Raw genomic sequence first — 25787 nt, forward strand, 5'->3', positions numbered from 1 at the left:
CTATGCAGAGGGCTCGGGGACGGTCGGGGAGGACCGGCGGGGAGGAGGTCGAGGCGGCGGCCGTCCGGCGATGTGGTCCCGGCGTCGGGGTCAACGGGATCGGGGCCGATCCCGATCCGGATCGGTGAGGGAGGAGAAGGGGATCGAGGGGGAGTGGGGGGAGGCGTCGGCTAGGGTTTCGCCGCCCGGGGGGGTTATGGGAGTGAGGGGGGCCGGATGGGCCAATGGGCCGGTCGGCTGGGCCGGTTAGCCCAGTTGGCCAGAGGGTTTTCCCCCTGTAGTTATTAGGTTTATTTTCCTTTTCTTATTTTTCCTTTTCTGTTTTAATTCATTTTAAAATATTCAGACACTTTATAAAAAAAGTGTGCACCCCACCATAATTAACCTTGTAATATTTGACAACCCCCGAACATTTTAGTTTGATTTTTTTGAAAACTTTTATTGCCATCATAATTTTGAATTGAATTTCGAAACCGTTTTGATTTAACCCGAGATTAACTACAGTGACAGAGGGGACGTGTCATCATTAGTGGGGATTACTGTAGCTTAAATAACCGGGCGTCACAATTCTCCTCCACTACAAGAAATCTCGTCCCGAGATTTAAGAGGTAGTGAAAGGGGGAAGGTTCGGTTTCGAATCTAGCGGGTCTTCTCATTCTGGCTTGCTCTTCTCGAAGAGAACCGGTCCAATACATTGATGTCTTCATTTCTCTGCTTCAAGTCACCATGATCAAGTCGTCATCCTTTCTTCGGGATCTCCAACGTACTTTCGAATAGGTAAGGGGCAGCTTGGCTACGACAGAATGCTTATGAGGGAAAACAATCTGGGGTTAACCCATGAATGAGCATAAGATTATCTCTCAAGTTGAACATATAAAACACATCGAGAGTACGATACGAAGGTATAATGGGAGGGTCCAAGCAGATAGATAGCTGCTCAAAGTCTGAACCAGAGTGAGAAAGGGGTTCAGAGCGGCGAGAGTAAGCATTGCGTCTGATACCAGAATAGATCACTAGGACGGTGGCCCGTGGATTACATACGAGTCCACGCGCGAGGAATAACTCTGGGAATAGGGGGTGTACAGGACAGTCAGGTTTCGATCCTGTGGAACTGTGGGTTATGGGCCCACCATGTGGTTTTTTTAAGAGGAGCAGTGACATCTTTCACGGTCATGATAGCAAGGCATGTCAGAGAGTACCAAGTCAGTTATGTCGGCATCAACGTTGGTACCAAGGGCGAGGGACGAAAAGAACCACTTTCCTGCTCGTTGAACGAGGCGGACCAATAGGCAAGGTTCTCGTCCATCGGTGGCTACCGAAATGTCATCAACAATAGTAATAGGGTCTTACTGACAGAATTGCACACCGAGGAGTTTACATAAGCAGTAGAATATTTACTGCTTAGATTATATAGATCACAAGAATGTCAAACACAACAATGGAAAGGAAAATATGAATATCAGATTAAACAGAACAATGGAAAGGAAAATGTGTTAAAACACATAATTCAGGGGTATATCCTTCCCAAGGACAAGCAGAGCAAGATATCCATGACAGGATATAAAGTAGACAACCATTTAGGTAAGGGGGGAGGAATCTCATGATATTACCCATACAACGGTGTTAGGATAAATGATAAACAAAATTTAGCATCGTGCTTCAAATGTTCCTGTTGAAAATCGGAGTACCATTGACATGCTTCGAGGTAGCATTGACATGGTCTTCAGGTGAAGATCAAACTTTGAAAACACGAAGGATCCATCAGGAATAACTTGTAGAATAAGTCTTACAATTTCCTCATGGATGAATGGATAACCTTGCTGAAAAGGAATCTATAATGACAGGTCCTCCAGACGAGGGGGGGGGGTGCTAGGCATGACATCATGTTACCGGGTCATCAAAGGATCAACATCATGACTCTTGGAAAGTTGTCCCAACCATCATATCTGACCGAGATTCAGATCCGATTGGTGTCAGGATACATCAGACTTAGGATACCTGAGAAGAAAAGGTGCAACGCAAATTGATGAGATGACATTGTAAGATTCTCGGGGAAATGAACTATGAAGTGATTTCCGTTAACAAGAGTCCATCATTAACCCAAGGAGAGGACAAGGAGGTGTCTGGTGAACTCAACGGCAATTCACCGAGATTCCCAAAAGATGGATTTCCACCATTAAGTGAACAAGGAGATAACATTTGTCAGATCAAATGATATAAGGAAGTATGCTCGAGGAAAACATACACAATTAAACATTGGTTGAAAGGTGCGCCCGAAATATGGGTTGGGTTGCACGACCAATGTCAGAATGGTGATTCAATCAGCGAAGGACTTAGAATGAACTATCGCCCATTCACTTCAAAGCAATAGGGTTGTTAGAAGTTTTGAATTCACACGTCATAGCTCCATTGTCGGTATTCCGGTTGAAAACAATACGGGGACCAAGGAATGAACGAAGATGGCAAGAAGTATTATGATATCAAGAATTATTAAGAGGTGGTGAAATTCTCACCACATTCTTGACAAAAAGAGATGGTAATACTTCCGAGGTAAGGAAGATCAACTGCTGGGTAGCAGTGATCTCAAGGTTTACACAAAACACGAATAAGTTGTGTTGAACGGAAGGCAATAAAGTGGTTGATGAGAACAGGAATCATCGAGGGGCAAGGATGGTATTACCCATCATGAATTCAATTGAATTCCTGGAAGAGCTCATAAGGTTGATGATGATCACGACACAATTGTCGAGAGATTTCATGCAGATGTAGTCAATCAGCGACGACATCAAGTCAAAGGAATGATGAAGCAAGAGGTTATTGGAACCACATTTACGACATGAACTCGAACTCAAGCTTGTTGTTTAAGGCGAAATGATATGACGATGAGGATCGACGTAAGGTTAGTTCATCGTCGAAAATTGTGCTCCGAGAAGAAGGACCGGGTAGCACAGTTAAAATCATCACGACAAAGATATAGCCAAATAGGCTAGGAATGATGGGAAGGAATATTAAACTCATAAGCAACGAAAATTACTTAGGGTTATCGAACCGAAATGTGGAATCGGTGTTCTCGATTGACGACAACCCAGAACCCGAGAAAATTGGAATCAGTGAGAATTAATAGTTGATGAAGAACCCATAATAAGTTATGCAGTTCCATGATATTCTTGAGATACCAGAGCTTAATACTCAACAGTAGAGCAAAGTAAAGGTTGGACAGGTGCAATGATCTGCAGAAGACAAGTACTTCAACTTGTCCAAGAAGCGGTATTAAAAAGGAGAACATGGCCGGAACCATGATTGCAAAAGGCCGAATCCCAGATATAAGAACTTATACCAAAGAGGGTTTAAGAGGAGCACCCATGATAAGATTAGCATCGTGTCCATGGGCATGAACGCAAGGTTCAAGGTCGACTCCCACTTCTCCAATACACAACTTCTCATTTACTACTCTAAGTTAAGAATGTTTAGAGTTTGAAAGTTTAACTTGCGGAATACCAGAACGTTATGACCCATGAAAACTCTTGGGTTCACACAAATTAAGGAAGGTATATGTTCAACCCATCGGGGCATCTTAGGAACGTATACCATCAACTTCAGGGGTAAATAACTCAAGCTCGGAGGTAGAGCATGGTTGACAAAGCAGAGGATACAATTTACCAAAGGCATTATGTATCAGGGGAAGATCTCACAAAGTTATTGAATATGAAGGATGCTGACGGATGAAATCCAACAATGGACCAGATGGTCCACAAGGGATCTGACGTGAGCATCGGTACTCAACTAGAGGAAGAAGAGTGGAAGGAGATCAAATTATACAAACAACTGACTAACTCAATTGTCAAATGAAAAGGAATTATGATTTCCAAATCAAGGGATCAGAAGCAATGCTCTGATTAGGGATGGATAAGTTGAATAGCCTTAAGGTACAATCAACGACAATTGGATTGGTCGAGAACCAATTCCAGTTAAAAGAATGGCAGCTCAGCCGGAAAGGTAATTTATAAGGATCAATGATGTTTGCGGGTATTCGCAAACATATTGAGTCAACAGACTCAAAATGATAATGACAAGGAATGTCAATAAGACTATGAGACTTATGGGACTAACCATAATGCAAGCAAGCAAGAATTTCAAGAGGAATAGGCTGCTCGGGATTTTTGGAAGATCGAATGGCATTTCGAAGACTTTTGTGAAATACATGAATCAACTGGGGATGAGTGGATACTCGATAAGTGCGAGAAATTATTTGAAGGGGTATTCATGTGGCAAAGAACTGCTAGGCAGTAGGCACAAAGTATTCTCGAAACAATAGAGAAAACTTTGGGGTATCTTGTAATAACAAGATCAATGGGGGATGATCGTATGAATGGCAAGTGTAAGTAGTTTTCCATACAGATTTATCGGTGGTCGGGAATAGCAAAAGTGATGGGCACAAAGTCTCGAGAGAATATCAAAGAGTATCTCTGAAATCTTCTGGTGCAGTCGGTGATCATCCGGACTGAAGGGCCCCTCCGGTAGAAAGTATTTTCGAGAACCTAAAAGTTAGAATTTAGTAAAAATCGTTTAACCCGAATAGAAGAGAGTTCAGAATCCCAGAGTAAAGGTCGAGGAGTAAAAGATCCTAATACCACCCGATGGCGACATGGGCCCATGGGCCACACAGCCAAGTTAGTAAAAGTTTTGTAAAGTCTAGACTCAACTTCGGCCAAGGAGTGTGGAAGGGGGATTCCTACAGGCAGTCGGCTCTGATACCAACTTGTGACGCCCCCGATTTAATCGTACACTAATCATGCACGCAAATGTGTACGATCAAGATCAGGGACTCACGAGAAGATATCACAACACAACTCTAAAACATAAATAAGTCATATAAGCATCATAATACAAGCCAGGGGCCTCGAGGGCTCGAATACAAGTGCTCGATCATAGACGAGTCAGCGGAAGCAACAATATCTGAGTACAGACATAAGTTAAACAAGTTTGCCTTAAGAAGGCTAGCACAAACTGGGATACAGATCGAAAGAGGCGCAGGCCTCCTGCCTGGGATCCTCCTAAACTACTCCAGGTCGTCGTCAGCGGGCAGCACGTAGTAGTAGGCACCTCCGGTGTAGTAGGGGTCGTCGTCGACGGTGGCGTCTGGCTCCTGGACTCCAGCATCTGGTTGCGACAACCAGAAAGAAAGGAAAGGGGGAAAAAGGGGGGGAGAAAGCAACCGTGAGTACTCATCCAAAGTACTCGCAAGCAAGAAACTACACTACATATGCATGGGTATATGTGTAAAGGGCCATATCAGTGGAATGAACTGCAGAATGCCAGAATAAGAGGGGGATAGCTAGTCTTATCGAAGACTACGCTTCTGGTCACCTTCATCTTGCAACAGGCAGAAGAGGGTAGGTCGAAGTCCTCCAAGTAGCATCGCATAGCATATCCTACCCGGCGATCCTCCCCTCGTATCCCTGAGGGAGAGCGACCACCGGTTGTATCTGGCACTTGGAAGGGTGTGTTTTATTAAGTATCCGGTTCTAGTTGTCATAAGGTCAAGGTACAACTCCAAGTCGTCCTGTTACCGAAGATCACGGCTATTCGAATAGATTAACTTCCCTGCAGGGGTGCACCAACTTACCCAGCACGCTTGATCCCATTTGGCCGGACACACTTTCCTGGGTCATGCCCGGCCGCGGAAGATCAACACGTCGCAGCCCCACCTAGGCTCAACAGAGAGGCCAGCACGCCGGTCTAAACCTAAGCGCACAGGGGTCTGGGCCCATCGCCCATAGCACACCTGCATGTTGCATACGCGGCCGAAAGCAGACCTAGCCTAGTGGCGTTCCAGTCCAATTCGGCGCGCGCCGCTCCGTCGCTGACGTCTGAAGTGCTTCGGCTGATACCACGACATCGGGATACCCATAACTACTCCCGCGTAGATGGTTAGTGCGTATAGGCTCGTAGCCAACTCAGATCAAATACCAAGATCTCGTTAAGCGTGTTAAGTGTCCGCGAACGCCGAACAGGGCCAGGCCCACCTCTCTCCTAGGCGGTCTCAACCTGCCCTGTCGCTCCGCCACAAAGATCCACACAGAGGGCCGTCGGGGCAAAGGTCCTTTCAGCCCCCAATCCGTGAATCACTCGCGGGTACTCTTCAAGCTGACCCGACTTTAGTCACCATCTGTATAGTATGTATGTATGTATAGTATATACCCGTGATCACTCCCGAGTGATCACGGCCCAATAGTATAGCAAGGCAGACTGACAAGAATGTAGGGCCAATGATGATAAACTAGCATCCTATACTAAGCATTTAGGATTGCAAGTAAGGTATCAACAGATGTAGCAACAATGTCAGGCTATGCATCAGAATAGGATCAACGGAAAGCAGTAACAGGCTATACTACTCTAATGCAAGCAGTATAGAAGAGAATAGGCGATATCTGGTGATCAAGGGGGGGGGGGCTTGCCTGGTTGCTCTGGCAAGAGAGAGGGGTCGTCAACTCCGTAGTCGAACTGGGCAGCAGCAGCGTCGGTCTCGTAGTCTACCGGAGAGAAGAGGGGGAAAAAACAATGAATACAATGCAAACAAATGCATATCGATGCATGACATGACAAGTAACGATGCTAGGTGGGCCCTAACGTGGTATGAGGTGATACCGGTTAAGGGGGGAAACATCCGGGGAAGTATTCCCGGTGTTTCGTGATTTCGGGCAGAGGAGCCGGAGGGGGAAAGTTGCGGTTTCGATAGGTTAGGGGTGTGTGGCGGACGAACGGACTGCGTATCCGGATTCGTCACGTCGTTCTGAGCAACTTTCATGTTGAAAATATTTTAATCCGAGTTACGGATTAAAAGATATGATTTTCTAAAGATTTTATTAATTTCTGAAATTTAATTAATTATTTAATTAATTCGAAAATAGATTTATGACGTCAGCATGACGTCGTGCTGACGTCAGCAGTCAGCGTTGACCGTCTGACCTGGCCAACATGACGTGTGGGTCCCGTGGGACCCACCTGTCATACACTGTTAGGTTTATTTAGGGTTTAGTTTAATCCTAATTACAGTTTAATTAAAATTAACTAGTTCATTAAATTAATTAAACCGGATTAGTTAACTTAATTAATTAATTAATAGTTAATTTGTTAAACCATTTTTATTTTTATTAATTATATTTATTTTAATTTGCTTATTCATTCAGGACCCACATGTCATAGACACAGGGGGCGGCCACGTCAGCGTTGACCGGTTCAACAGGCCGGCCGGGCCCTTGGGGGCCCACGGGTCAGTGACCCACGCGGTGGCCCCAGGCCGGCCACGTCGGCGGGCGGCGTTGACGCGCCGGCGGCGACCTCCAGGACGGCGGCGCGGCACGTGACCTCACCGGAAACGCGCCACAGGGCACGGCTGAGGGTGTCTGGGGGCTCTACGGGACGGGCGCGGTGCGCCGCGTCCGATGGTGGCCGTGGTTGGCGCGGGGGTGGCCGGAGTTGAGCGCATCTAGCTCATCGGCGGCGAGGCGCTTCGGGCGGGGTACGGGAACGGGGCTAAGGGGCGCAGGGGGCGTGGCCAGGGACGGGGCGAGAGGGAGGCGCGGGGTGCGGCAGTGCGCAACCCGGCGTGGCGGCGACAACGGCCCTCGGGCGCGGGCGTGCTCGCCGGGGCCGCGGCTCGGTGGTGGCGATAAGGGGCGCGGCCGGCATGGCGGACGCGGAGCCCGTCCAGAGCTCGGGGCGTGGCGACCGCGGGCGCCGGAGCGCGTCGAGCGGCGACGGCCGGGGCGAACTAGGGGGAGAGGGGGACCGAAGGGGGGCAGCTCACGGGGGGGGGGGGGGGGGGTAGGGTCTATGCAGAGGGCTCGGGGACGGTCGGGGAGGACCGGCGGGGAGGAGGTCGAGGCGGCGGCCGTCCGGCGATGTGGTCCCGGCGTCGGGGTCAACGGGATCGGGGCCGATCCCGATCCGGATCGGTGAGGGAGGAGAAGGGGATCGAGGGGGAGTGGGGGGAGGCGTCGGCTAGGGTTTCGCCGCCCGGGGGGGTTATGGGAGTGAGGGGGGGCGGATGGGCCAATGGGCCGGTCGGCTGGGCCGGTTGGTCCAGTTGGCCAGAGGGTTTTCCCCCTGTAGTTATTAGGTTTATTTTCCTTTTCTTATTTTTCCTTTTCTGTTTTAATTCATTTTAAAATATTCAGACACTTTATAAAAAAAGTGTGCACCCCACCATAATTAACCTTGTAATATTTGACAACCCTCGAACATTTTAGTTTGATTTTTTTGAAAACTTTTATTGCCATCATAATTTTGAATTGAATTTCGAAACCGTTTTGATTTAACCCGAGATTAACTACAGTGACAGAGGGGACGTGTCATCATTAGTGGGGATTACTGTAGCTTAAATAACCGGGCGTCACACTCGCCCCGTACAAAACCATGGGAGCTCCTTGTCGGCGCCGCCAGAAGGCCAGAATTTAAAAAAATCATGATTTTGAAAAATAACCACGGATTTGGAAAAAAATATAATTAACTTTTTAAAACAGATCACGAATTTGATATATTTTTTATTAATTTTGAAAAGTCACGAATTTGGAAAACAAATCATGATTTTTGAAAAAATATAAATTAAAATATAACGAATTTGAAAAAGTCATACATTAGAAAAAGTGAAAAAAGAAAAGGAAAGCAAAAAAGGGCAATAACATGAAAACCAGAAAATGAAAACACATAAAAAAAACCGGTAGAAGCCGCTCCCTGCGGCAGGTTGTCGCCCGCACGCACAGTGAGGATAAGACTGGGCCAGCTCATGAAGGTAGCGGCAGGCTGCGATAGCGAACTATAGCTACTAAAAAATGCTAATAAGAAAAGCGTGCTAGCAGGGGATGGAACCCAACATCTTTTTTTTTAATATCAGTACAAACACAAGTGCTTATATAAACGTGCATATACTCACCTCTATAAACGCACACATGCATACCTTACCCCTATGAGCATCTCCGAGAGCCTGAGCCAGCATATAATCTTGAGATTTTATTAAGTCACTGTAGGCGCCTCGTAGTTGATGGGAACGTCTCCTCCCACTAAAAGCGCATCACCGAAAATTCTGAAATAAATCCAGGATAAATACGAGTACCAGGACTTGAACCCAGATGGGCTGGGATACCACTGTCCACCTAACCATTCAATCACAGGTTGGTTCGCATGGAACCCAGCATCTCATCCTATTGACGATGCCCAACAACCGGAAGAATTAGCAACCTGTAATGGTTCTAAGACAGCGAAAATCATCGAGAACCAAAAGCCCAACGAAGTTCCCAATATTTTTGAAAAAATGAACATAATTTAAGAAAAAAATGAATGTTTTACTAGCTGAAATACTTTTCAAAATTGTGATGAATTGTTAAAAAATATTTTTTCCAAAATCACGAACAATTTTGTGAAATTCCAGAACAAAATTCGAAACATCAACATTTTTCAAAAATTCTGAACAAAATTTGAAAACAAGAACATTTATTTAAATTTCGACCAATCTTTAATCTCCCAAAAAGTGGAAATGTGTTAAAAAATGTGAACATTTTTAAAAAAATGGGAGAATTTTTCGAATTTCCAAAAAAATTCCGAGAAGTTGTGAATAATTTGAACAAAAACTTTTGTATTTTTTGTAAAAACAGGAATAAACTTTTAAAAACACGAACAATTTTGTGAAATTCCAAAACAAAATTTGGAAATGCAAACATTTTATTAAACTCCCGAACAAAATTTGGAAAAAAAATATATTTTCTGAAATATTTGAACAATTTTAGAAACTGCTGAAAAAGTGAAAACATGAACATTGTTTTAAAAATGGAAATATTTTGGAAATTCCGAACATTTTCTGGAAACTTGTGAAAAAATTGAGCAAAAACAATCCGAATAATTTTTGAAAAACAGGAACAAAATTTTAAAACATGAACAGTTTTAAAATTTGAACAATCTTTGAAAATGAATACTTTTTGAAATTCTGAACATTTTTTGAAAATTTTGAACCCAATCATCGCAAACAATTTTTGGAAAACACTTTTTTTTGCAAATCCCAAATATTTTTGAAAATTTGAATATTTTCTGAAATTTCCAATGATTTTACTAATACGTGAATAATTCGTTTTCACAAAGAAGCCTGAAAAGAAAAATAAATAAGAAAAAGAACAGAAAAGCAAAAAAATAAAAATTTAAAATGGATAAACAAAAATAAAAAAGGAAAACCGGTATAAGAAACAAAAACCCGGATGCCTAACATTGGATTATTGAATCTAAGATAGTTAAATAGAAGGGATGAGCAAAAGGATTCATTCTGCCTATTCATTGCGTTGTTCTTATTTTTGCCACAACCGACATCATCATCAGATGCTACAACCCGCACGGGGATTTGCTGCGACCAGTCGCGGCATCGCGTTGTGCGGCCATGGCGGCGATGTGTTTTTGGTTGGGACCGACATATAAGGCTGGTCACAATGGGCAAGAACATAGTCTAGTAACTTACACACTTCCCTAGACTATGTTACTACCTCCATAGTGGGTAGGAACATCTATGTAATGCCATGCAACAATGTATTTATTAGGTTATAGACTCATTGTTTTTTGAAGTGTGTGATGTTCCGGTAACTTAGCTAGTTACCACAAACACCTCTCTTTTCATTAAATATGTGACACATAAGCAAAGTTGTATTGAAGTGTGTGATGTTACTCCTAAGTTCCTCCTCATTGTGACCAGTCTAAGAGTGCTACAGTCGGCACGTGCTAGTGCTGGAACCGGAACTTTGCGCAGGTTACGACTTTCTACGACAATGGCCGTGGTGACAACCGTTGCTACAACGGGCCAGTCCATTTGCTGGAACCGGCCATGGCAGCTACTTTTTTTTGGGTGAAACGAGTATATATATATTAATCAGTGATACTAGCTACACTCGTTTTCACAAATCTTGCAAAGATCATCAGGCCATGGCAGCTACTACAAACGGACATGGCCGTGTTGCCACGGCATGGACATTTACCGGGTTGCTACAACATATCAAAGAAAAAAGGATAGCGGCTCTGTTTAAGAATTCGTTTAATTAACCAGTTAATTTACAGATTAATCCCTACTTGTACGTAACTGAGTAGCCGATAAACTGATAAATCAGACGACTAACTGATTAACTTGCAATTTAGCCTATTAATCCCTTACTCGCTAGCTAACCAAGCAGCTACCAATTAGCGATTTCCTTAACAATGAATAGCGGAGAGCGAAGAACGGGGGGAGAGTGGTGACGCGGTTTTCTGCTATTTTGAGGGACCAGATCCAACAAACCAAAACTGCTGAATCGGACGGTTGAGGAGGCGATCGGCCGAAATTTCGACCGGCTGTCTGACAATCTATTTTTTTTTTTGAACCAACTCGATCACCAGTCACTCGGATAAGAGGTCGAAGCATAAACCCAGCCCAATAACCAACTCGTCAATATCATGTTCACGTCATATTGAAGGAACACAACTCCTTTGAACTGACCCTCAGAAACAATCCTTTGAACCGTTTTATTTTATACCCTAAAAGTCTAACAATTGAACCAACGAACCGGCGGCGTGGCCATTAAAAACCTGAATCGACAATCTTGTTCGGTTTTTTAAACTATGGTTTTAATCCTTTTCATCAATATGTCTATGAAAAGATTAGTTGTGGGTTCTCGTTCACCATCTATGAAAAGTGCTTGATACTCCCTTCGTCTCAAAATAAGTGTCTCAAACTTAGTACAACTTTGTATTAAAGTTAGTACAAAGTTAAGACATTTATTTTGAGACGGAGGAAGTATGTCGGAGTGGCCGCCGTATGCTAATTAAGTAATCTATTCACACGATTTGATTCAAAAAAGAAAGAAAAGCACACGACTACAAAACCAATCTCAGTAAATTAGGATGCTTTGTTGGACTCGAAAACGTGTTCAAAACAAGGCTCGTCTCCAAGACGGAGTCGATTTAGCGTCGAACAGCCGGCCTAGCTAGCTATATAATGATGCATACGAACGTACCATGCATACGTGTGTAACTCTCATAGGCATCAGCCGAAGCCGCCTAACGAACAGCGCGCCGGCCGGCCGGTTCCAAGCAGCGACGTTCCGTGTTTGCTCCTCGCCTGGCAACGCCGGCCATGGCGCTGCTGAAACGCAGCTTCAACGCAGCGCTGCTAGACAAGGACGACGACTCGTACCCGTCCAAGATGCCGGGCAGCCTCGCGCGGACCACCGCGCCGGTGGCCAAGATGATGCGGCTGCGGAACTACAAGGAAGGCGCGGGTCTTGGCGCGCACGGCCAAGGCATCGTCGTCCCTGTAAAGACCGAAAAGCGTTCTTCAAACGCCGGCGTCGGCCACTCCGAGAAGCCCTACGACAACGGCCTGCCGGGCGCGCCGGCGCCGCCGCCAGCGGAAGACAGGTGGGGCGAGTGGGCGGCTGCCTCACGAGCCCTCGGCCTTGAACGGGACTGCTACGAGAAGATCCTCGCGCTGCTGCGCGACATGAAGCTTGAAGGCGACGACAGCGCGGAGACGGCAGACGCGCTGGCGGCGATCGTCAAGTCCGAGGAGGTGCTCCAGGGGAAGCGCGCGCTGGGGGCGTGGAGGACCGCGCTGCCTCCCTCCGCCGTGCAGCACATCGTCGAGCAGGTTCTCGCGCCCAGGATGGCCATGAAAGCGCGAGAGTGGGAGCCGGTGTGGAACCCGGGCTGCGACCATTGGCTACGCCCGTGGATTCCCTTGATCGGACACCTGCCGGAGAGCCTCTACAGCATCGTGGAGAGCAAGATCAGCGGCGGCAGCCACGACACCATCTCCCGTGGAAGTGATAAGAAAATAGGCAGTTTTCCGATTAAATAGAGGTAAATACACCGTTGATGCTTGAACTTGTCACGGATGTCCACTTTAGTGCCTAAACTTAAAAAATACATTAAACTAGTTTCATAACTTGTCATGAGTGTGCAAATACAGTTCAAATCTCTTCTGCATACGCACACGATGCTAACAAGGCATTCCGGCGTGGCATGGGGCCCGCTGTCAGCTACTGAATGACAGGGCGTGCGGCCTATTTTTTGAAAAACCCCTTAAAACTATTTTCTTAGAAATAGGACCACACAGATAAACGGCTGAAATAAAACTGAAAGCTAGACTGGTAGGGAATCGAACCAGTGAACTACTGTTAGCTCGCGGCTAGCGAGTCAACCGCAGCACAGTTGTATAGTCAAAACTGGATTCGTGGCCATTATGTACACTAGACAAAAGAACATAAATTAAAGGAATTCAATAATCCAGTGTCGGGTCTGTGACCCAAACATTCGACAAAATTTTATATCAGCCTTGGATATCACTTCTACCAAAAAGGTCTCATGTTTCTAAGTATAATTAATATTTATGACTATATAACGAACATGATTTCAAAAAGAATTTAAATTTTACATGTCATTTTAAAAACAATTCATGTGTTATTTTAAAACATATACATACAATTTAAATATTTACGAACTATAAAAATGTCTATTTTATTCAAATATTGTGCACGTGAGGATCTGCAATCTGAGGGCGCACTAGGTTCGCTTTTTTTAAAACACACACAAACTTTTATATATTATGTAAACTTTTTAAAACAACACTTTTTTCTTAAAGTATGAACACTTTTATGTACTACATAAATATTTTATTTATAACATGGAAATGTTTAGAATTATATGGGAATCTATTTAAATATACAAAACTTTCTTAAGTTACTTTAATATTTCATTAAAAATGTGAGCACTTTTAAAAATTGTAAAATTAATTTCATTTAATATTTAATATATATTTTTAAATTATTTGTGGAGATATTTTATTAAATCATATGAATTTTTAATGTACTTTAATTTAATTATATATATATCATTTATAACACACAATTATAATTTACATATTTTTACAAAAACTGGAAAAAAACTGAAATGTTGAAAATGGTCCATTTTACCCACACGAGCCATTATGTTATATAAAGAGAAATTTATCATTTGTAAAATTACATGTTCTTGGTTGGAGTGGTATTTGTGGCTGCTATATAGTATTAGGGTGCAGGTTCAAATAATTGACCCGACACTATTTTTGATCGAATAAATTAATTTGTTTATGTTGTTCAACCTGCTGTATAAAAAGCATGTGAATATATATATATGACAACAAATTTCACCTTGTCTGCTGGTTAGCCACTCCCACATGAGAGGTACAGGTAACAGGTTCGATCCCTCACCCAATTAGTAATTTTAGTTTTGTTGTTTCTCACTGAGGTCTTTTATGTAAGGAGAAAACAATTCCAAGGGTTTTTCCACATAAACCAGGACACTTGGGGTGCCTCGTCAGGGCCGTGGACGTATACATATAAGATGTGAACCGTATTTGCACGTCCATGTCAAGTTATGGAACCAGTTCAATGTATTTCTCAAGTTCAGGCACTAAAGTGCACATTCGTGGCAAGTTCAAGCACCAGTGGTGTAATTACCTCTAAATTAATTCATGAATAAATCATGAACATGACAATGACGGTATTGATAACACACTGGTTACGATCTAACAGACCATGTACTATGCATATAGTAGAAACATCTACGCATATCGCTAGTACTGCTACAACAGAAAGAAACATGAGAGGAATAAACGATGTATACCCTCCAATCGGCCATGCGGTGGTGGTGGCGGTGGCAGTAGCCACGGCATCCTCGGCGGCATTTTTGTCGGCTTCGGCCTTCTCAGCGGCGGCACGGTCGGCGTCGGTCGACATGGTGATGACGAAGATGATGTGGACGTAGATGAACAGAAGTGAGCAGTCGCGTAGTCGCTACCCAAAAACCTAATCGCCCCTCTCTTGTACATGATCCGGAGAGGCGGGGTTTCGGAGGCCTGCACTCCCGTCAATCATGTACGCGGTGAACGGGACGGAGTCGCGGGCGGCAGCAGCAGCAGAGGAACGACGTGGGCGTGGAGGCGAAGATGCGTTCTGTTTCGTGGCGGCTAGGGTTGGCAGCGCCCCACATATATATGTGTGGTTGCGCGTGGAGAGACGTGGGCTAAACCCACGTCCAAGTCGGTAGCCCACGATCCGACGTCTCAGATCGTGGCCCCACCTGTCAAAGACTCTCCGTTCCTAACCGGCAAAAAGAAGCGCATAGGAGCTCGGCTCAATCCCGCAACCCGCGGCGCGTCGTGACGAGGCGTGGCGTGGCGAGCGGAGGAGGAGGAGTGCGCAAGGGCTTCATCTCTTCTCAAGCTCCAATGGCATGAGGAAGCACACTACTAGGAAAAACCTTATACACATAAGTTTATCAGCAACGCGGTTTAAAAATGGGCGCTACTGCTAATTAGTAATAACGAGGGGTATAAAAGCCGCGCTACTACTAAGTTGATAGTAGTAGCGAGGGGTATAAATCCGCGCTGCTACTAAATAGTCTCCAACAATGCCTTCGAGATAGGCCATAGTAGTAGCGAGGGTATAAAACCGGCGCTACTACTAAGTAAGTAGTAGTAGCGCAGGTAAGACACCCACGCTACTACTAAGCGTGTCCACCCCGGCCCGATCCACACTCCCACCCCACCACCTCCCACCCCACCAACCGTCCCACACCACCCACCCCTGTCTGTATCAAAAAAAAGCAGCCCGATCCAGATCCCCAACCCACTCGCCGCCGGCCTCCCTTCCACCTCCTCTCCTCCCTCCGTCCGCCCCCACGCCCCTCGTCGCGTGCGCCACGCCGGCGGCCGCGCGCCCGCCGCCCCCCGTCTCGCGCTGCTGCGCGCCCCCGCCCCCCTCCGCCACGCACGTGCCCGCCCGCCGCGGCGCTAGCTCCTCCTCCGCTACGGCATGCCGCTGCACCGCGGCCTCCTCCCCCGCGGCATCGGCGTCGGCGTGGGACTGGATCCGCTGGAGCCGGCACTTCGCCGAGGTGGACCAGGCCGAGAGCTACGCGTCCGTGCTGCGCTTCCAGCTGGAGGAGGCCGAGGACTTCGCCGAGGCCGCCGCCCTCAAGCGCGCCCTCCTCGATGCCACCGCCGCCGACGCCGTCTCCCGTGTCATGGCCGAGCTCAAGGTCCGCTCACTCGCCGCCTCCTCACCCATTCTAGCCCTGATTGTTAATACCTAGGTTATGTATCAGTTTTTCAATCTAATTTTTCAATTGAATCGCTTCTCGTGCATGACTGCATGACCGCAGGTTGATAGATCACTCCTATCTTATTACTCTTTTCAATCTAATTTTTCACATGTCCATGAATTCCTAGTTGGATATAAACTGCAGCCATCCATTGATTTAGTATCAGTTTTTCAGAAATCATGGTCATCTAATTTGATAAGAAACTGGAATCTAAGTCCATCGATTCCGAGTTTCTTGCCATATTATTTTCTTATAGTAAGTACACTTCACCGGTTTCTTTTGCACACCATGACAGTCTAATTTGAGTGTTGTTGAAACGTACTGATTTTACTCTACGCAAGTCAACCTGTATCACTAGATAATTTTTTTGTACACAATTGAAGGGAATGAAGTATGTACAGTAGTAGTATCAGCATATTCAGAAGTATCACTAACTGAAGGACATCTGCACGTATATGTAAATCGGTAGCAATCCTTTTGCATAATCAAACTGAATTCAGTTCGGTTCAGTTAGTCGAGTCAAACACTGGCGAATTCATCCAACCCGACCATGGTCACTCACATCTTACTCCTCTCAGAACCTTGGAACTGATGTGCTCAATGTGTAAAGAGAAGACCAGGCTTTTGATTGTAAATTATGCATGACAGACGTATTAAATGATGGTCTGCATGTTTCCATTATGGCTTTCCCTCTGAATTTTTAGAACACATCATTACAAGGATATCAGATTTCTTTTTTGCCTAATTCTGCACCTAACTACCTATTTCAATTCATGACCATTACTTGGTCAACCATGCTTTTAGCACTTCACCATACTGTTTGCATCTTTGTCCCAGTGAAGTTTTTTCATAGGCGATTGATGCGTTGACATAATGTGCAAACAGCAAGACGTTGATTTGTGAACTATATATTTACATGCAGTATAGGTTAATATTGATCTAACTCCGCCTATGTCTTCTAGGCATAGCCGGTCCCAAGCCCGGGTAAAGGAGGAGGGTTGTGATAGGCTTGGCGAGCCAACGTAAAAACTGGCCAGTCCCATAGGTATGAAACCCATTTGAGCGAGAATAGTACTAGGATGGGTGACCTCCTAGGAAGTCCTCGTGAAAGGGTTTCATATCTAAGGGTTGTGATAGGCTTGGCGAGCCAACGTAAAAACTAGCCAGTCTTTTGGGTATGAAACCCATTTGGGCGAGAGTAGTACTAGGATGGGTGACCTCCTGGGAAGTCCTCGTGAAAGGGTTTCATATCTAGCCTACCCCAACTTGTTTGGGATAAAAGGCTTCGTAATTGTTGTTGTATAGGTTAATATTGATCTGTGATTTTCCTTACTTGGTCAACCTGTTTTTAGCACTTAATCATATTCTTTGCATCTTTGTTCCAGTGACATATATGAGTATATCATGTGCGATTGAGGCTATCCTGCTGAAGGGAAGGAAGATGGAGGAGCAGATTCTAACAGCAAGCGTTAATTTCTTTACTTTGCTGTTAAGTAATTGTTGTCTTACTTCCTCTTATTTGTTTCAGGCGAATGTATACCCATCCACCTGATGGTTTTCTTAGTTTGTCAAGCAGTCCACGAACGCCAACATTCCAGCCAATGCACTATCCATCTCATGTCCCCCCTCCTAGACAACAGCAACAGGAGAATCTCCATTTTGTCGGTGTCCCCTCACATGTTGCATTCTCAACACCACCACCACCAGTTCATACTAAAAGGAAAAAAAACACCATCCGAGTCTGGTTCTGGTAGAGGTTCTTTACAAAAAAAGCCCATGTTGTAGAACAGGCCGGTGATGTCTTTGGTTGTCATGAGGCTGGCCGGTGAGAATGCCACGTTGCCGGAGCCAAATGAGCCCGGCGTAAACCTGCGGAGGAACATGACAGATACAGGATTTTCTGAAAATGAAAGCGAGTTCACCATGACTACGACAGATACTAGGTAGTTTAGCTTGGGATAGAATACAATGCACGGGTTACAACAGAAGTTATTTCTTGTCTCAGAATTACTGATTGCTCTTTATTCTCATTTTCCTTGTTAGCTGAAACTATTCCTTGTCTATAGATAAGCGGAAGCCGTGTTCGGAGCCACCAACAGTGTCTTCCTTGGATTCGTTCGTGCAATAAGGAGGGTACCCAGCCTTCTTCACGTGTCGAGCAACAAGTAAGGACCAGCCTTCGGCTGTTACTATTGATTCATGTGCATGCGCAAAAACGAAAGAAAATACAATACTAGATTTGGACACAGCACGTGAACCAACAAGTTTTCACTTTCCTGACATGGGTGCAGGGGTGATCGAGGAGGATTTTCGTGGCCCGGTGGGTGTCGTGCTCTTCAACCACTTGGAGGCGGACTTCACCGTGAAGCCCAGTGACTACTGCACACAGATGATCATCCAGGTGATCGCGATGTCGGAGGTCGCCAAGGTGGAGGTCCTCGACGCCACCGTCCGGGGGGAGGTCCACCTGTGTCTAAACTCCAAGCCTTAGTAGATACATCTAGAGAAGTGGTCTGTTTAGGTTGGTGGTGGAATGCTAGGGAAGGTACCCACCTTTAGATGATGGTTGTGTTCGTCTGATGTTAAATGGGATTTCATGATTTCTTTCAATTGAGATGTTGTTCCTTGACACGAGTCTGATGTTAAATGGGATGTTGTGATTTCTTTCAGTTGAGATGTTGTTCCTTGACATGAGTTTATTTTGCACTGGGCATGTCTATTTTCTATCCAGGAATAATGCATCTAAATTTTATTTTTTAAATTCGTAATTAGCTACTAGTAGCGTGGGAGGAGAAGTGCACGCTACTACTACCTAGGATAGTAGTAGCGCGCTGCCATCTGCGCTACTACTAACAGACGTACTAGTAGCGTGGGTGGCATCCGCGCTACTGCTATCTAGTTAGCTGTAGCACCTTATTGGTAGCGTGGGTGCCCGCGCTGCTGATAGGCCTAAAACCCGCGCTACTGCTAGGCTTTTCCCTAGTAATGAAGAGAATCCCTTATAAACCACTCTAACTCTCTTTCCACTTCCAAGGTGGGACTAAACTTCTCACCACCTTGTCATGCCACCTACATGGGCCCTTAGAGATCAAATCTGAAATTGTCATATGGGCTCTAGGCTCATCTCATAGTTCAACAATCCCCCACCAGATCTCAGTGGCCCAGTTTGTCCTTTGTTCCAAACGCTGTTTTGATATACCAGCATCTCAGTGGAGACCGAGTAAGGTTGAGCTTCACCTAGACCAAGTAGTTACACTCCTTCACAACTGAACAATGAACTATGCCTTGAATTGTCAGTTTGGCGTCAAGAAGTTTCACCACAAGTCTCACTGATACGAGGCTGCCGAAGGCCGACCCCTTTGGTGGAGCATATTAGTCACACTCCTGGCCTGTTCATGAGCTTGCTAGAGATCACCCCAATCTCATAGACTGTGACCAGCAGTCGGGCTCATATAGGTGTGTTCCTCCAAAGATCGCTCTGTAGGATAGCATCTTGCTTATGCATATAAGCCTTGGAACACATTAAGACAGTAGTCATCCTTCCATACAGTTTCCGAGAGTATTGCATCTCCAACGGAGTGGGTTAGTAAAGTTACTCTCCTCAGTTCACCACTGGCTTGTTTTCCCAGGTCCTACTTCACGGGATCTCCGATCACATAGGTTGGGTTACTATCATGGCAACTCATGTGGGTCTCATACCCATCTCCCTTGATGCGTTATCTATCACAACACGTGATAGCCCTTTAATAAAGGGATCTGCCAGATTCTTAGCCGTTTGAATATAATCCAACGCTATCACTCCGGAGTTCCTCAATTTTCTGACAGCTTTCAATCTCATTCTTATGTGTTTGTTGGACTTCATGTTGTCCTTTGAACTCTTCACCTTGACAATAACTGTTTGATTGTCACAGTTCATAAGGATGGCCGGAACCGACTTCTCAACCACTGGCATGTCCATCAACAGATCTCGAAGCCATTCTGCTTCGCCACCCGATGTGTCTAATGCTGTTAATTCTGCTTCCATTGTCGATCTTGTTAAGATCGTTTGCTTGCAAGACTTCCAGGAAACAGCACCACCTCCAAGAGTAAATATATACCCAGTTGTGGCCTTCATCTCATCAGCATCAGAGATCCAATTCGCATCACTATACCCTTCAAGTACCGACGGGTATCCGGTATAGTGAAGTCCATAGTTCATAGTACCTTTCAGATAGCGCATAACTCTCTCAAGAGCACGCCAATGTACATCACCCGGTTTGGAAACAAATCGGCTCAGTTTGCTAATAGCAAATGCGATGTCAGGCCTCGTTGCGCTCGCTAGATACTGTAGTGAACCAACAATCTGAGAGTATCTCAATTGATCTATAGCTGTGCCTTTAGACTTTCGAATCAGCACACTAGAATCATATGGTGTTTGAGATGGTTTGCAGTCCGAATATCCAAAACGACTCAACACCTTCTCAACATAATGGGATTGCAAAAGTGTAATCCCACCCTCATCATCTCTCAATAGCTTGATGTTCAAGATAACATCAGCCACTCCAAGGTCCTTCATCTCAAAGTTCTGAGATAGGAAAGACTTAACCTCCTCGATTAACTTGAGATTAGTCCCAAATATCAGTATGTCATCAACATACAAACACAGTATAACTCCTTCGCCCCCACCATAGCGATAGTATACACATTTGTCAGCCTCATTAACAACAAAGCCAACAGATGTCAACGTTTCATTAAACTTGTCATGCCATTGCTTAGGCGCTTGTCTCAGGCCATACAAAGATTTCACCAACTTACACACCTTTCCTTCCTGACCATCCATCACAAAGCCATCAGGCTGTTGCATATAGATTTCCTCCTTTAGCTCTCCGTTCAGGAAAGCCGTCTTAACATCCATCTGATGAATGAGAAGACCATGCGAGGCCGCCAACGAGAGTAATACTCGAATGGTGGTCAGTCTGGCCACAGGTGAATAAGTGTCGAAGAAATCTTCTTCTTCTTTCTGGGCGTAGCCCTTGGCCACAAGCCTAGCCTTGTACTTTTCTATCGTACCATCGGGCCTAAGCTTCTTCTTGAACACCCACTTGCATCCCAATGGTTTGCAACCATAAGGACGTTCAGTAAGCTCCCAAGTCCCGTTAGCCATGATGGAATCCATCTCGCTACGGACCGCATCCTTCCAGTAGTCAGCTTCTGGAGATGCATACGCTTGAATAGAAGTGGGATTATCCTCCACGAGGTATATGAAGAAATCATCACCAAAGGTCTTTACAGTCCTTTGTCTCTTGCCCCTACCAAGGGATTCCTCATTATCCTCCTCAGGATTTTCATCATGTGTTTGATTATAATATTCCATCGGAATGGCAGGTTCAGGAGTCTCCTCAGATTCCTGTCTAGAAGTGCTTTGTACATCTCTCATGGGAAAAATGTCCTCAAAGAATGTAGCATCTTTAGACTCCATAATTGTACCGACTTTCATGTCAGGTACCTCAGATTTCACTACTAGAAATCTATAGCCAACACTATTCATAGCGTAGCCCAAATTAACACAGTCCACAGTCTTTGGTCCAAGCTTACGCTTTTTGGGGATCGGCACATTAACTTTCGCCAAGCAGCCCCAGGTACGTAAGTACGAGAGTGTTGTCCTTCTCTTGGTCCACTTCTCGTAAGGAGTGATCTCGTTATCCTTTGTCGGAACTTTATTCAGGACATGACAGGATGTCATTATAGCCTCCCCCCACCATGCCTTGGATAAACCCGACGTATCTAACATGGCGTTAACCAAATCAGTTAGAGTACGGTTTTTCCGCTCGGCAACCCCGTTTGACTGGGGTGAGTAGGGAGGCGTCCTCTCGTGAATAATGCCGTGTTCCGCACAAAAGGCATCAAACTCTTTCGAGAAGTACTCTCCACCATGATCTGACCGGACTCGTTTAATTTTCTTTTCAAGTTGATTCTCAACTTCTGCCTTATAGATTTTGAAGTAGTGTAGAGCCTCATCTTTAGTATTTAACAGATACACATAGCAATATCTAGTGGAATCATCTATCAAAGTCATGAAATATTTCTTTCCACCTTTAGTCAACACACCATTCATCTCACAAAGATCAGAATGTATGAGTTCCAGTGGCGCCAAGTGTCTCTCCTCTGCTGCCTTGTGAGGCTTGCGAGGTTGCTTAGATTGCACACACGAATGGCACTTAGAACCTTTGGCTAAAGTGAAACTCGGGATTAAATTCGATTTTGCTAGCCGCGTCATAACACCGAAACTAATGTGACAAAGACGTGAATGCCATACTTCAGATTCATTAACACTCAAATGAATATTGTTCACGACTTTATTACATAGATCTGCAAGAGAAAGGCGAACATGCCTCCGCATTCATAACCCTTTCCAACAAATAGTCCATATTTCGTAACAACTAATTTATTAGACTCGAATACCAACTTAAACCCTTCTCTACATAGAAGGGAGCCACTAACGAGGTTCTTCTTGATGGCGGGGACATGCTGCACGTTCTTCAGCTGCACGATCCTTCCCGAAGTAAACTTCAGATCGACCGTGCCAACACCAAGAACAGAAGCACTCGCGCCATTCCCCATCAGTACGGACCCGTGACCTGTGGCCTGGTAAGAAGAAAACAATGAAATGTCAGCACACACATGAACACCTGCACCTGTGTCGACCCACCAATCGGTGGACGGCCAAACTGAAAATACAGCAAATAAATTACCGTACCCAGATGCACCACTCTCATTGTTGCTCACAATCATATTGACAGACTTGGAGTCCTGCCCTTGCTTCTTATACTTGTTTGGGCACTTGTTGGCCCAATGTTCAAGCGAACCACAAGTAAAGCAGCCCTCATCCTTCTTGTTCTTCTTGAAGGTCTTCTTACCCTTCTTCTTAAAGTCGGCACTCTGTTGGACACCGTTCTTTCCCTTGGGCTTGTGGGAATTGGAGTTCTTCTGATGCACCATGTTGGCCACAGAAGTTCCTTCGACCCCTTTTCCGTGCGAGTCCTTTGCCCTTGAATTCTGCTCAACACTCAGATGGCCAATGACATCCTCCACAGAGAATTCACGCCTCTGATGTTTCAGAGTGGTGGCAAAGTTCCTCCAGGAATTGGGAAGCTTAGCGATTATGCAGCCCGCGACAAACTTGCCCGGTAACTCGCACTTAAGAAGCTCAAGCTCCTTAACAATGCATATTATCTCATGAGCCTGCTCCAATACAGGACGGTTTTCAACCATCTTGTAATCATGGAACTGCTCTATAATATACATCTCGCTCCCTGCATCGGCAGCCCCGAACTTAGATTCGAGCGCCTCCCACAAGTCCTTGGCAGACCGCACATGCAAATATGCGTCAACCAGCTTATCTCCAATCACGCTCAGAACTGCCCCGAGGAACACGACAGTGGCCTCCTTGAACGCCTTCTCCTGATCAGGAGCGATCGTTCCTGTGGGAGTCACACCGGCGACCCAGAACACGTTCATGGCAGTGAGCCATAAGGTGGTTTTAGTCTGCCAACGCTTAAAGTACGTCCCCGTAAACGGCGACGGTTTCAGTGCAGCAGCAAAACCAGAATTCGAAAAACTCCTACACATATTAGGTTTTTGGATTGATAAGAAAATAGGCAGTTTTCCGATTAAATTAATCCATGAATAAATCATGAGCATGACATTGACAGCATTGATAACACACTGGTTACGATCTAACAGAGCATGTACTACGCATATAGTAGAAACATCTACGCATATCGCTAGTACTGCTACAACAGAAAGAAACATGAGAGGGATAAACGATGTATACCCTCCAATCGGCCATGCGGCGGCGGTGGCGGTGGCAGTAGCCGCGGCATCCTCGGCGGCCTTCTTGTCGGCTTCGGCCTTCTCAGCGGCGGCACGGTCGGCGTCGGTCGACATGGTGATGACGAAGGTGATGTGGACGTAGATGAACAGAAGCGAGCAGTCGCGTAGTCGCTACCCAAAAACCTAATCGCCCCTCTCCCGTACAGGATCCAGAGAGGCGGGGTTTCGGAGGTCTGCTCTCCCGTCAACCGTGTACGCGGTGAACGGGACAGAGTCGCCGGCGGCAGCAGCAGCAAAGGAACGACGTGGGCGTGGAGGCGGAGATGCATTCTGTTTCGTGGTGGCTAGGGTTGGCAGCGCCCCACATATATATGTGCGGCTGCGCGTGGAGAGACGTGGGCTGAACCCATGTCCAAGTCGGTAGCCCACGATCCGACGTCTCAGATCGTGGCCCCACCTGTCAAAGACTCTCTGTTCCTGACCGGCAGAAAGAAGCGCATAGGAGCTCGGCTCGGCTCAATCCCGCGGCGCCGCGGCGCGGCGCGTCGTGATGAGGCGTGGCGAGGCAAGCAGAGGAGGAGGAGTGCGCGAGGGCCTCATCTCTTCTCAAGCTCCAATGGCATGAGGAAGAGAATCCCTTATAAACCACTCCAACTCTCCTTCCACTTCCAAGGTGGGACTAAACTTCCCACCACCTTGTCATGCCACCTACATGGGCCCTTAGAGATCAAATCTGAAATTATCATATGGGCTCTGGGCCCATCTCATAGTTCAACAGGAAGGACTACTTCGACCCGGCGCATTGGGAGATCTTCTCCCGGCGCCACGTCTTGCCTAGGCTGACAAGGTGGCTGCAACAGCTGAGGATCACGCCCCCGAAGCAGATCGACATCAAGTTCCGCACGGTGATGGAGTGGGCGCCTCTTGTGCGCACTGAAGACGCGGTGTCGATCCTAGAACAAGAGTTTTTCGGCAAATGGGAGAGCGCGCTGCGCCATTGGTTGCAGTCTGCGAAGACATCGCCGGGGGAGGCCGACGCGTGGTGCACCGGCTGGAAGAACCTGTTCACTCCAGAACTGCTCGACGACGAACGCGTGCTCGCACGTCTGGAGGTCGGCGCTGCCATAGCGGATCGACAAACGGAAGACCTCAACCGTCTTGTTCGTCATAGTTGATAGTGATACTCCTGCGTCAACAGCTTGTATATATGGTTGTAGTCACTCATGATTAGCAATGTAATGGTGATCTTGTATGCTATGATATGTAAAAGGGATCATCTAGACATGAGATGCCTGAAATTGCTTTCTGTTCAGTCACTTTCCCCCTTCATCTATACATGCTCCTACCGATCACAGTTCAAACAAACTTTCCTAGATGAAATCCTGTCGCGGAATGGTCAGAGTCTGAACTAAGCCATTAACCTGCTGAAATGGTGCATCAATGCAGAGGTTAATTTAATTGGGTTGCCTCCTGGAAGAACCTTTAGTACTAGCATACTGGCCCAGACCAAACGACTTGTGAAAGAGAATAAAGATCTACCCTACCTACGATGGGGAAGCTTCGCAAAGATCGTAATATCATCCTGTTAGCAGCAATACAGTACCTTATGTAAGTGATCTTTTGTAGGGCTGCCTGTAGGAGGATGTGTCAAACCCGGTCAAAGTGGTCAAAATCTGGTTTTGAACTAAACTTAACCGGTTTTGAGACTTGAAGGACCAAATGTGTACCAAAGAATCTTGAGGGACTGAGCCTATAATTTTGGGAAACTTGAGGGATCAAAAACATAATTTTTTTTCTCTTCTTTTAACTACAGATTTAGAGAAACT

The 25787-nt window shown here is 45.8% G+C and overlaps 1 long non-coding RNA gene across 1 annotated transcript; it reads left to right on the forward strand.

Moving 5' to 3' along the window:
- Positions 1–17927: 17927 nt before the first annotated feature.
- LOC123185710 (uncharacterized) lies at positions 17928–18879 on the forward strand. Its single transcript, XR_006493475.1, has 3 exons — positions 17928–18092; positions 18216–18314; positions 18441–18879. It is a non-coding gene; the product is annotated as an uncharacterized lncRNA (long non-coding RNA).
- Positions 18880–25787: the final 6908 nt, after the last annotated feature.

This window comes from Triticum aestivum, chromosome 2A, assembly GCF_018294505.1.
Source record: "Triticum aestivum cultivar Chinese Spring chromosome 2A, IWGSC CS RefSeq v2.1, whole genome shotgun sequence".
NCBI lineage: Eukaryota > Viridiplantae > Streptophyta > Magnoliopsida > Poales > Poaceae > Triticum > Triticum aestivum.